The following is an 11,876-nucleotide window of genomic DNA, read 5'->3' on the forward strand; positions in this document are numbered from 1 at the left end:
CGCCAATTAGCACAAATGGTAAGTTCCGACAGTGCCTACAAGTGTGCCTACTGGCCGCTAGATGGCAATACCGGTTTCATATGTATACACCTGGTAAATTACAAAGAAATTCTGGGTTAAGACAGAATTATATGTATTTGCAAGATGTTCTATTATAATTCCGAAATGAACTAGCTCCCTTTTTCTAAAATTTGGAAAAGAGAAGTTTCAAATTCTGGTTTGAAATAGGAATTATTTGTGTAAATTTCCTTTTTATAAATCAGAATTAAAATTATTTTCCGAAATTTCTCGTTCCATGTCAAAAATTATCTGCTCCAAAGCAAAACTATATTTTTTGGCGAATTTGCATGTTCCAAACTCAAATTATAATTCTTTGCGGGTTATTTTTTATATTTCAATTATTTATTCTCCGTGCAAACTCAGAATTTCAATTCTTTTCAAAAATTCTCTGTACCAAGTCACAATTACATTAATTTCCAAAATGCCTTGTTCATAATAAGAATTATATTTATTTAAAATTTCCTATTATTTACAAATATAGTAACTCACTTTTTCTTTTTAATTTCCTTCTTTTAAACCAGAATAAAAAATTCTCATACGAAATTCCCGTTCCATGTCAAAAAGTTCCCATCCCAGCTCCAAGTTAAATTATAATTAATTTCGAAACTCCACTCTCATAAAGTAAAAATTCTAACTCATCATGGCGATTGCCCTTCCCAAATGTAAAAATTATATTTCTTTCTGGAAATTCCTAATTCCCCTCAAAATTATAATTCATTACCAAAATACTCCGTTCCAAAGTAAAAATGATAATTCTTCACCGAAATACCTTGTCCCAATTTGAATACTATATTTCTTTACTAAAATGCTATGCAGAAACCTACAACTATAATTCTTTTAAAAGTCAGGATAACTGTAGTTCTTTAAATTAATTTTGTTATACTTATTTTCGATTTCCTTGTCAGGTGAAATCCTGTAAATGACCTTGTAAGATCAAGAATACAACTATTTTACTACCACAATTCCGAGTGTGGCTCGCCCCTCTACATTTTCTCTTTGAAGGCTTCTCTCTTCATTTTTTTTTATTTATAAACCAAGGGAGCTTAGGCTTAGGGGAATTATAACGTTGCACCCCATGAAATCGAGCACGAAGAGACGAAAGCTCGAAGGGCTGAGAGCTGAGAATGAAAGGTTGATGGCAGTTTTAATGCTGGGCTCTTAACAAAACCGCATAACTTCACACATCAATTCTTTCAAAACCCAGCACAAGAAGAACAATATAAAATTGTGGATAGTAATTTAATTTTCTGCAAAAATGATGGTTTTAAACAACTTTCTCTGAAAAAGAGAAGTATCAATTATTCTCAATAATATTCAGAAAAAATTCCGGTTTCAAGCAATTTTTCCGAACTTTTTAAATTTTCAAATTCAAACCTTCAAATACTAAGCAATTCTGTGAATTTAAAGCATGTGAAATGCTCAATTCTAAACAATTAGGCAATCTGCTAATGAAAATCATTTATAATTGGACAATTTCATACTAGAAGCAATTAAGGTCAAACAATTTTTATTTTGTTCGCGCGTTTCAAATAGAAAAATTATACATTTTAGGACAATCAAAATGTGAAAGATCGAAAAAGAAGGGTTGAAAATTATTTGTTTGAAAATTTTGAATCTAAAATTATTCAATTTCGGATGTTTTCAATTTAATTAATTACCTATCAATAATTTCAACTGGAAACCATACAATTTTTACAATTTAAATTAAAAGCCCGAAAGTTCTTAATAATTCGATACAATATTGTAAAACTTCAAGAGCGTTTGATATTAAATTACCAATTTCTCAAAATTTACATCTTACAATTAATCTATTTGATTTCGAATGTGACAAATCCATATAATCGTCGAAGTATTAAATGATCAAAATCTTTAAATTGCACAATTTTGAACAGTTTGAACTGTAACAGAAGAAACTTGAATTTTCCTATTTAAAAATGGTTTTAATGTAAAAGCTGTCTATTAAAAATTTTTCCTTCTAATTTTATTTTTTGTATCCATACTTTCCCTCTCCTCACTGAACCTACTTCCCCCCCCCCCCCAACTTCTAACCCCTCTCATATCTTCCCTAACCAACACTTTCCTTTCCTACTTCTCTTCCCGAGCCAACTTCCACTGTTCTACTCACTTTCCTCACGTCTCATTCTATCCCTCTCTAATTTCCACTGATTACGATCCCCTCACTTCTCCAACCGAATTTCCCTTAAATTTCACATAATTCCTATCGCTCCACCAATAAATATCCCTACTCCTCCCCACTTACTCAACTTTCCCGAAACATATTAATTTCTGTCACGAAGCCCTAAAAGAATAAAATACCCTACTCCTAAGATATTAAAAATAAAAAATAAAATTAGGAGAGTCGAAATTGGATGGCCTTCAAGCGTTCAGATTAATTTGATAAAAAAAATTGATTTGAAATACCTTCTGGCATACGTTATCACTGGTTGACTGATTGACATGGGAAAGTAAAGAAGAAGAATTGAAACATTCTTAACGTTCCTGGAGCATTGTCCTGATGGAGCGATTTTAATTTCACGCTATTGTTTTACCAGACGTCAACGTGACATCTATACTGTTGCAACTTACTCGATTTGCGCGCATCAATTTGATGCGGTGATAAGCTAACCTCGTTTACATTTCACGCTATAATGCATGAGGAATTATCCGTCTCGTCAGCTAATAATAAACTTCTGTAATGCCACGCCTAAAGCTACTGAGATGAATATTTAGGTGTGTTTCTGGTGTGACACACACACACACACACACACACACACACACACACACACACTTGAAATAAAATTTTATGTATGGCAGTACATTCTGACGGGAAGAGACATCGGAACTGACACCATGGCACGTGCAAACGATGTTCGTGTGGCTATGAAACACGCACAGTCGCACACCCATGACATTAAAACTTTAATTGCCAGCTTCATGTAACTCTATTAATGAAATAATTATTGTGGGTAAATAAAAAAGAAACATTAGACATATCGGATTTCCAGACTTGTGATTTTTCACAAAAATACAAAATATATTACATTTCAAACAAAGTGCTTTAATTTTCAAGGTAAAAAATGGAATGTTTTAGAAAACAGTTGACTTTTAAACGAACAAAAATGAATTTTTAATCAGTGGAAAATTGAAAAAAAAATAATAATTTGCAACCAAACTGTTGCATTTATACAATACGATTAAAAGTGCTACCAAAGAGTCGAATTTTCAACCAACTAGTAGTATTTTTAGGCCCAAAAATGAGAATTAAAAAAAAAATGAATCTCTAAACCCAAAATTTGAATTTTCAAAAAAACGACAACCAAAAAGATTTATCTTCTATCAAAACAGATGTATTTTCAATAAAATATGTGAACTTTCAAACAAATAGTTTAGTTCTTGTTCAAGAATGGATTAGTTATATTTAACTAGAAAATACAAATTTTCAACAAAGTATTTGGATTCTTAACCAAACAGATTAATTATCAACCTAACAGTTGCATTTTTAACAAAACAAAAAATCCATTTTCTAATAATTTTCAGCAAGAGTTGAATCCTCAACTAAAACAGATTATTTTAACCCGATAATATAAATTTTCAATTAAAAGTTAATCTTCAAACAAAAAGATGAATCTTCAACCAAAAAATGAATTTTCTAGACAGTAGTTCAACTTTTAACTAAAGTTTAACAAGACGTTTGTTAAGAACAAACAGTTGAAGTTTTAATAAAATATTTGAATCCTGAAAAAACCAAATAGATGAATTTTCAAACGAAAAGACTGATTTTCTATCAAAAAGATGCACTCTCTACAAAGCACTGGAATTTTTAAAATAAAAATATGAATATTCCACCAAAATATTTTCATTTTCAACTCAAAACGATGAATTATCAAGAAAATACATGAATTTTCTTTCAAATAAATGATCAACAAAACAGTTGAATTTTCGACCATAAAATATGACTTTGTAAGAATAAGTTGCATTTTTAACGAAATCAATCAATTTGGAATCAAATAGTATAAATTTTTAACTCAAAAAGGCGAGGTGTCAGCAAAATACATGAATTTTCAATTAGATTCTCAAAAACCAGTTCAATTTTTGATAATAAAAGATAACTTTTTAATATATAACTTAAATTTTTTAACGAAATAATAAAATCTTAAACCAAATAGTTTAAAAAAGATGTATTTTCTACCAAGCAGTGGAATTTTTAAGGCAAAAATATGAATTTCCTACCAAAATAATTGAATTTTCAACCCAAAAAGATAAATTATGAACAAAACACATGAATTTTCAACTATACTCCCAAGAAAAGAGTTGATTTTTTTTACAATAATAGATGACTTTTTAAGAAAAGAGTTGCATTTTTAACGAAATAATTAAATTTTGAACCAAATAATAGAATTTTTAACCATGAAAAGATTAATTGAGCTGCCGATATGCACATACATTTTTTTGGCTCGAACGGGATGAGTTCTCGCAGTTTACAAAATTTGTTTAGTACTACAAGAAACTTGTTGTTTAAATTCAGCAAAAATATTTTAAGAATTCGTTTTGTCCTGTCAGGATTCATAAGTCAGATTCACATAATTGTGTGCCCTTATTCTATCCGGCAGCTTAATTCCGAACCAAAACATAAAGAGGGATTTTTTTAAGAGGAAAAGAGGGGACAGGAAAAAGGGAACAATAAGTAGAATAGTATTAATATCCTTCACCTTTAATAGGCGAGAACAATTTAAAAAGCTTAGTTGGTAAGGGAATTGACGATGAAAGTCCAATGTAGATTCAATATCGTGAAAGTACTATCGGATTACATGGTGACAATAGGTTGTAAAATTATACGGTTGAAGACATTGGGGTTCGTGATATCAGTGATACCCGACCATGTATCTGTAGCGTATATTAATATCAATATAAAGGGGACGAACACGAGGGCGTGCCTCCCTCAGGGTGCAATCCTAAAAACACAGACAGTCGACAATTTTTAGGGAGTCAATATACTATGACGCCAGAAAAGCCCTCTAAGTTATATAAATATTTCTGTTTGTAAGCACCCCTCTATTTAGTATTACAGAAGTGCTAAAATAAAACCAAAGTTTCTCTTTAGAAAAAAATAATTAATGGTGGATCAGAGTGCCGACATAGAACGGCTATTAGATTAGAAATACAGTTAGACCAGACGAGACCAGGCCAGACCAGACCAGAGCTAGGTCCTTGGCGATCGATAAGCTCTCTACGATTTTTTTTTCTTTCCCACCCTAACCATCTTCGACCCTCAGCGAAATCCCTAACCTCGAGTATCCAAAAGCCATTCTTCAGTCTAGCCACTGTCTGGAGAGATCATTATTATAGTTATAAATTTTTATTTCAGGTATAAAAACAGTATTACACCTAGGTCCTAGGAGATCAATAATCTTAATGCAAACAAGGTTAGTTTCTGAATATATTTTGAAGAGATTTGAATTCAACCAAAAAATATGAATCTTCGACAAACTAGTTAAATCCCTTAACAAAAAAGAAATCAAAAGAAAAGGAGGAATCTTCAATAAAAGAGTTTAATTCTCAAGCAAGCCGGATTTTACCGAACATAAATAAAAAAACATCCCAAATGTTGAATTTTCAATCCGAAAAGCGAGTTTTCTTCAAATTTTGATTTTAAACCAAAAAATATGAATTTTCTACCACAATAATGGGATTTTCAACCCATAATAGACGAGTTTTAAACAAAATAAATGGATTTTCAGCTAATGAAGATAATTTAAAAAAATAGAAGTTACATTTTTATTAAAAAAAATCAATTTTCCACCATAAAAAAAATTGAATTTTCAACACCATAGTTAAATTTTCAACCAAATAAATTAATTTTTAATTAAAATTACTAATAATAAAAAATTAATGTTTAACCAAATAAATGAATTTTTAAACAAAAAATTTAATTTCCACCAAAAAGAAAAATTTTCGACAAAAAAAATTTTTTCTACTAGAAAAGATAAATTTAAAACTTAAAATAAAATAGATAAAGTTTCAGTTTAAAAAAAATGCATTTCTTCCCTCTCATGATGGAAGAAAATTGAAAGTTTCAGAAAAACGCCTTCTGTAATTCGCGGATGACTCCTGAACTTTAAATCCTGTTTATCGAAAATTCCCGGACTCTCAGATTTTCCCTGACCAGTTTCAAAATCTCTGACTTACCAGAAGTCAAGGTTTAGAAACAATGTGCAGCGCCATGAGTCAATAAAATATAAGCCAATCCAAACTAATCTTCCGATTAAAAATTCAGAATAAATCTCAAAAATCCGAATCTTAATTTAGCTTCAAGGTCAACATTTATTTTAGATCATTTTCCCTCATTCTTGCTCAAATTTCTAGAGTATTCTAAACTTGTCTGAAGGAAAGTTATTTGTGAGCAGTCTGTAAGAAAGAAGTATCTTGGTCGAGTCGGGACACTAATCGGCTTTCTCCCCGGCTACTATATTTAACTTACACTATGAATCACAAATTGAGATGTCATCCAGACATGCACATTATTATCTTTTCTTCAAGATAGAAATTCATTTTCTTACTACAACACTCTTCAAAGTATTTAAAAATATTACTCAGGCTTTACAATAAAATTAAAGTCGGATTTCTGACTAAATTTTGAGAGTGTGAAGTTAAAAAGTTCAAATGTTGATTCAATCAATTCGCTCCACGATTTTGCAGATGATCTTTAATTGTTCAACTGGTAGATTACATCATTATTTAGACTCATATTATTACAGTTGCATTTTTAATAAAATAATTGAAGTTTCTCAAATGTTGTTGATTTATGAAGCTGAAAATACCACTTTTTTATAAAACACTAATTTAATTTTACTTAATCAATTTAATTAATTTTCAAAAAATAGTTACATTTTAAATAAACAGAAAATTATTATTTTTTTTTAATTAGTTCAACTTTCAAACAAGTAATTCTATAAGAAGAAACGAATTCTGAACTAAAAATATAATAGCAGAGTTTTCAATTAGAAGAATAAAATTTCGAACCAAAAAAAAGATGACTTTTCTGCCAAAGAAGAATTTTCAATCCAAAGGGACGAAATTTCTATCTAAAAAGACGAATTTTCAAAAAAAAAATGTCTACCAACAGAGATGACTTTTCAAAACAAAAAGTTAATTTTCATCTAGCAGTTGAATTTTCTGTAAAAATATTGAAATATCAAGCCAAAAAGACGAATTTTCCACAAAACAGTTGGATTTTTAATTATAAAAATATGATTGAATGAAAATGACTTTAACACAAAACTGTTGGAAACTCAACCAAAACAGATAATTTGTAATCAAACAGCTAACTTTTCAACCAAGAAAGATTAAGTTTCTAACAAAAGAAATGAATTTTCAATAAGAGATATGAATTCTCAACAAAAGATATGAATTTTCAACTTAAGATTCTTCTGCCGCAAAGAAAAATAAATGTGACAAAAAGTTAATTTTCAAAATAATTCAGTTTTTATGAAAAGTGATGAATTCTGAACCAATAATATGATCATAGATTTTTCAATTAAAACTATTAAACTTGCAAACAAAAAAAGATTACTTTTTTACTAAAGATGCATTTTAAAACCAAAGGGACAATTTTCAACAAAATAGTTGAATCCTCAACCAAAGCAGATTAATTTTTAACAAAATAGTTGCGTTTAGGAAAAAAATTAATTTGTACTCATAATGATTTTTTAGTCCAGAAAGAAAAAAAATTCAACTACATTGTTAAATTTTCCAGGAAAAAAACGAATTTATTATATAACAGTTGAATTTTCCAACCGAAAATATGAATATTCAAGAAAACAGTTCATTTTCAACCAAATACTTGAATTTTTGATCAAAACAGTCGAAATTTTAAGCCAAGAAGACTAATTTTCAACCAAAAAGGATAATTTGTTATAAGAAATGTACAATTTTCAACAAAATAACCAAATTTTCAATCAAATAATAAAATTTGTAACCATGAGGAATGACTTCAACCAAAAATAGTTTGGATTTTCTTATCTTATCTTTAAAAGGGGGGACTAGAGTAGAATATGGGAAATAGTGCGATATCTTAAATCACGTATCATTTGGAGACGTCGAAATTATAACTTCAAATGAAAATTATAGCCCTTAAATTAAAACAATTATTTTTCAGGAAAACTAGTATTCGTATCTCATTTCTATATGAAATGTGAAAAGGTGAAGAGCTCTCGTTCATGAAAGGAAGAGAAGAACTCGAAAAAAGTATGAAATCCGTGTAACTGACCCGACGTATTGTGGCTTCAACCCCTCGACGTTATCTTTACCAACCCTCTTTTCTTGCCAATCCTCATTTTCCTATTCTTCGTTCTTTGTTCTCTGTTACACGATCCTTCATTCGACCATAGAATCATGCCGCGCACGCACTTCTGCGGATTCGCAACCCAGAAAGTTTCATCGTGAGACAAATATTGGAAAATAACGTCTCGAATTTCTTTATTTCCACGATGCATCACCTGCTACAACTATTTTTATTACTGATAAGAATCAGCCTTCGGCATATGTCGGGCAATCTCAACGCATTGTGTGCCGAAGATAAAACGCTTACGATAAGACGCGGATCAGGGACGCAACTGTTCTTTACCAGGATAGCCACTCCAAACTCATATAAAATTTCTCGGCATTTCTCGGGTTCAAAAACATTTTCTCATAATTGAAAACTTTCAAATTCAAGCTTTAAAAAAAAATTTATCATTTGAAGTATTCCTAGGTAAACGATTCAAAATTGTAGAATGTTAATAAGTAACTTTAAAAATGATAAAAAAATGTAATATAAAAACTTTAAAAATTTGACAACCTTTGAATTAAAAAAAATTAAATTATAAAAATAGTCAGAAGTAGAAGGTACAAATTTGTAATCTTTTTTATTTCGAAACCTACAAATAGAAAAAACAAAAATGAAGATTTTCAAGAACAATTTATTTAAAATAAAATTTTGAAAATTGAACAATTCTACGCTTAGACTGTAGCACTATCAAAATACGAAAAATTCCGAAAGAACTGAAAATTGTTCACTTATGTGTGTCTTGTAGTTATAAAAACAACCTTACACCTTGGCGATCAATAATTGTGATAGGAAAAAAATGCGTTTCTTAATTTATTTTAACCACTTTCAGTGACAACAGTTATACAGAATTGTATAAGGGGTCATTTACAAATTACGAAGATATACATAAGATAAATTTTGAACAAAAAAATTAAGAATTACATATTGAAACCCGAAAAAAAGATTGAAAAAAGTTAAATTTTCAATCAAATAAATGGAGTTTTAACTAAAATGATTAATCGTCATAGAAAAAAAAAGAATTTTGAAGCAACAAGATTAAATTTATTTCAAAAAAGCTCAATTTCCTACAAAAAATGAAATAGCTAAATTTTCAGTAAAAGAATCTTCATTAAAAAAATGCATCTTAACCAAATAATTAAATTTTTAAGACAAAAGATTAATTTTCTACAGGCAAAAAAATTTCAACTGAAGATAAATTTTCAACCAAAAAGCTTTCAAGTGAAATACAATTTTTCCTTTAAACTGGGCTTTTTGTAATGCTTCACTGAAAAAAATGGTTAGTTGGGCCAACTATTTAGTTTGTAAGATATGGCACTGCTATTTTATTAGTTGGGACAACCATTTATTTAGTTGCTGGTACTAACTGAATAGTAACTTCAGTTAATGGAATTGTTGTACCCACTAATAAAATAGCAGTATCAACTAATAAAATATAAATTATCAAATAATAAAATAGCAATAGTTGGCTCAACTAACCATTTTTTTCAGTGTGCAATGAAACATTTTACAACCTGGAGCACTTTTAATCTGAAAGTCTATTCTCAAAATTTAAATCGCAATCTATTTGTTCTTAAACGTTCAAATATTAAAAGTTTTTTTTTTAATCTAACGATCGATCTAAATTTTTACCAAATCATCTTCAATTTTACAATCTAAATTTTTGAACTAATTCACAGTGGCCGAAAAACTTGAGTTTCAAAATTCCTTGATTTGTCCCTGATTTTCATTTAACGAGCTTTACATTTACCCTGACCACTGCTATTTAAAAACAAAAATTCAAATCTTTAAAAAACTGTTGAATAATATTTATTAATCATCACTGCTATTTATAGTTCCTCTAATGTGAATGACTGAACTGACTTTAGTATTTTTTTCAAATTTCTTGCATTTCAAAAATTTCAATTTTAAAGCTTTGAAAATTAAATTTTTACTTTCAAACATTGAAAGATTCAAATTTAAAATTGCTCAAGTAATAATGTTTTCAATATAATACTATGCAATTCTTAATATTTAAAATTATTTAATTTACAGACTTAAAATGACTCAAGTTTTAACTGTTAAGGCTTTGAACTTGAAATAAATTATATGTAAGATCTTGAAGCGTTCAATTCAAGAATGTTGAATTTCAATCGTTATTAATTTGAAATGATCTAATTGATCCAGTTTCTGCGTAATAAAATTGTTGATTTGTAAGCGTTGTGAATTAAAAACTCTAAATATTAAGGGCTCTCTTAATTACAAAATTTCTTTAAAATTTCAATTATAATCCAAATAATTTTGAAAAGTTTTAAAAAGCCACCAAACATGAATAAAGCAGGCTTGAAGAAAACTTTCAAAATTAAAAGTTTTCAAAATTTAAAACGTTCCTAGTGAAACAATTGACGAAAAACATTAAAATTAAAATTGTGAATTTTTTAGTGAAATCGTATAGCCATTCTAAAGGATTTTAAAAGAAGCTTGCACTTATCTTCACATTATTTCATACGAAATCTAAAGAAAACAAATGTGCGTTTAACTCTCAACATAAATCTGGCAATAATTTTCCCCTTGAGTAAACGTTAATAAACGCAGTTTGCACTCAGCTGACCGTTAAGTCTCCGCCTTTCCTATTTATGATATGAAATACTTTTAACAGTTAATTACTTAATTTTAGCGAGATATGGGAGTACATGGTCAATTAATATCTACTAGGTGGATTCAAGAATAGGATTGCACCTGGCACGCAAGGCGCGAAAACGTTTGCTGAGGTTTATCCATGACGTCCCTGTACAGTCAACGAAACTGCAGTTATTCTACACCCATTAAAATGTGTGCTAAAATCGCATAGGCGAAGGATTGCTCTATATCCTGAAAATCAAACAGGATTTGCATCAATTTAACAGTTGTTAGACAACTTTAAAAATACTTGGAGAGGATGATAGCAAAAATTCCAAAAATTCACTGAAAAAAATGGTTAGTTGGGCCAACTATTTAGTCAGCAAAATATGGTACTGCTATTTTTTTAGTTGAAACAATAATTCCAATAGTTACAATGACTGCAACTAACATCAGCAACTAATAAAACACTTGTCCCAAATAATAAAATATGAGTATTTTATTTTAACGGCTAATACAATAACCTTGTAACATTTATAATATAGAAACTGTTAATAATGGAATGATCAATTTCAAATTTATACCTTTTCAATTTATTATTCTAAGAGCTGAAAAAATGCCTTCAGAAGTGACTAATTGCTGACCAAAAAATGAGAATATTAGTAGAATGTAAGAGGATTCAAAATAATTTTATGAAATCTGAAGAATTCAAGGGAAGTTTAAAATAATTTAGGATATTACACAAAAACCAAACAGAATTTTTTAAAAATCCTTGAATTGAGTTTTATTCTATAAAGGGGGAGGGTCGGTAAGGCCGGTTTTTGGCCTAATTTATTTTTGGACCAAAAAATCTGAAAAAATCATGGTAGTATCTTATAAGTACCCCGAGTCGATT

The 11,876-nt window shown here is 29.2% G+C and overlaps 1 protein-coding gene across 3 annotated transcripts in view; it reads right to left on the bottom strand.

Moving 5' to 3' along the window:
* LOC117170314 (protein hu-li tai shao) overlaps nt 1–11,876 on the bottom strand; it is a 132,232-nt gene that overhangs the window by 59,360 nt on the left and 60,996 nt on the right. The gene's annotated exons all lie outside the window — the stretch shown is intronic.

This window comes from Belonocnema kinseyi, chromosome 3 (genome assembly GCF_010883055.1).
Source record: "Belonocnema kinseyi isolate 2016_QV_RU_SX_M_011 chromosome 3, B_treatae_v1, whole genome shotgun sequence".
NCBI classification, from domain to species: domain Eukaryota; kingdom Metazoa; phylum Arthropoda; class Insecta; order Hymenoptera; family Cynipidae; genus Belonocnema; species Belonocnema kinseyi.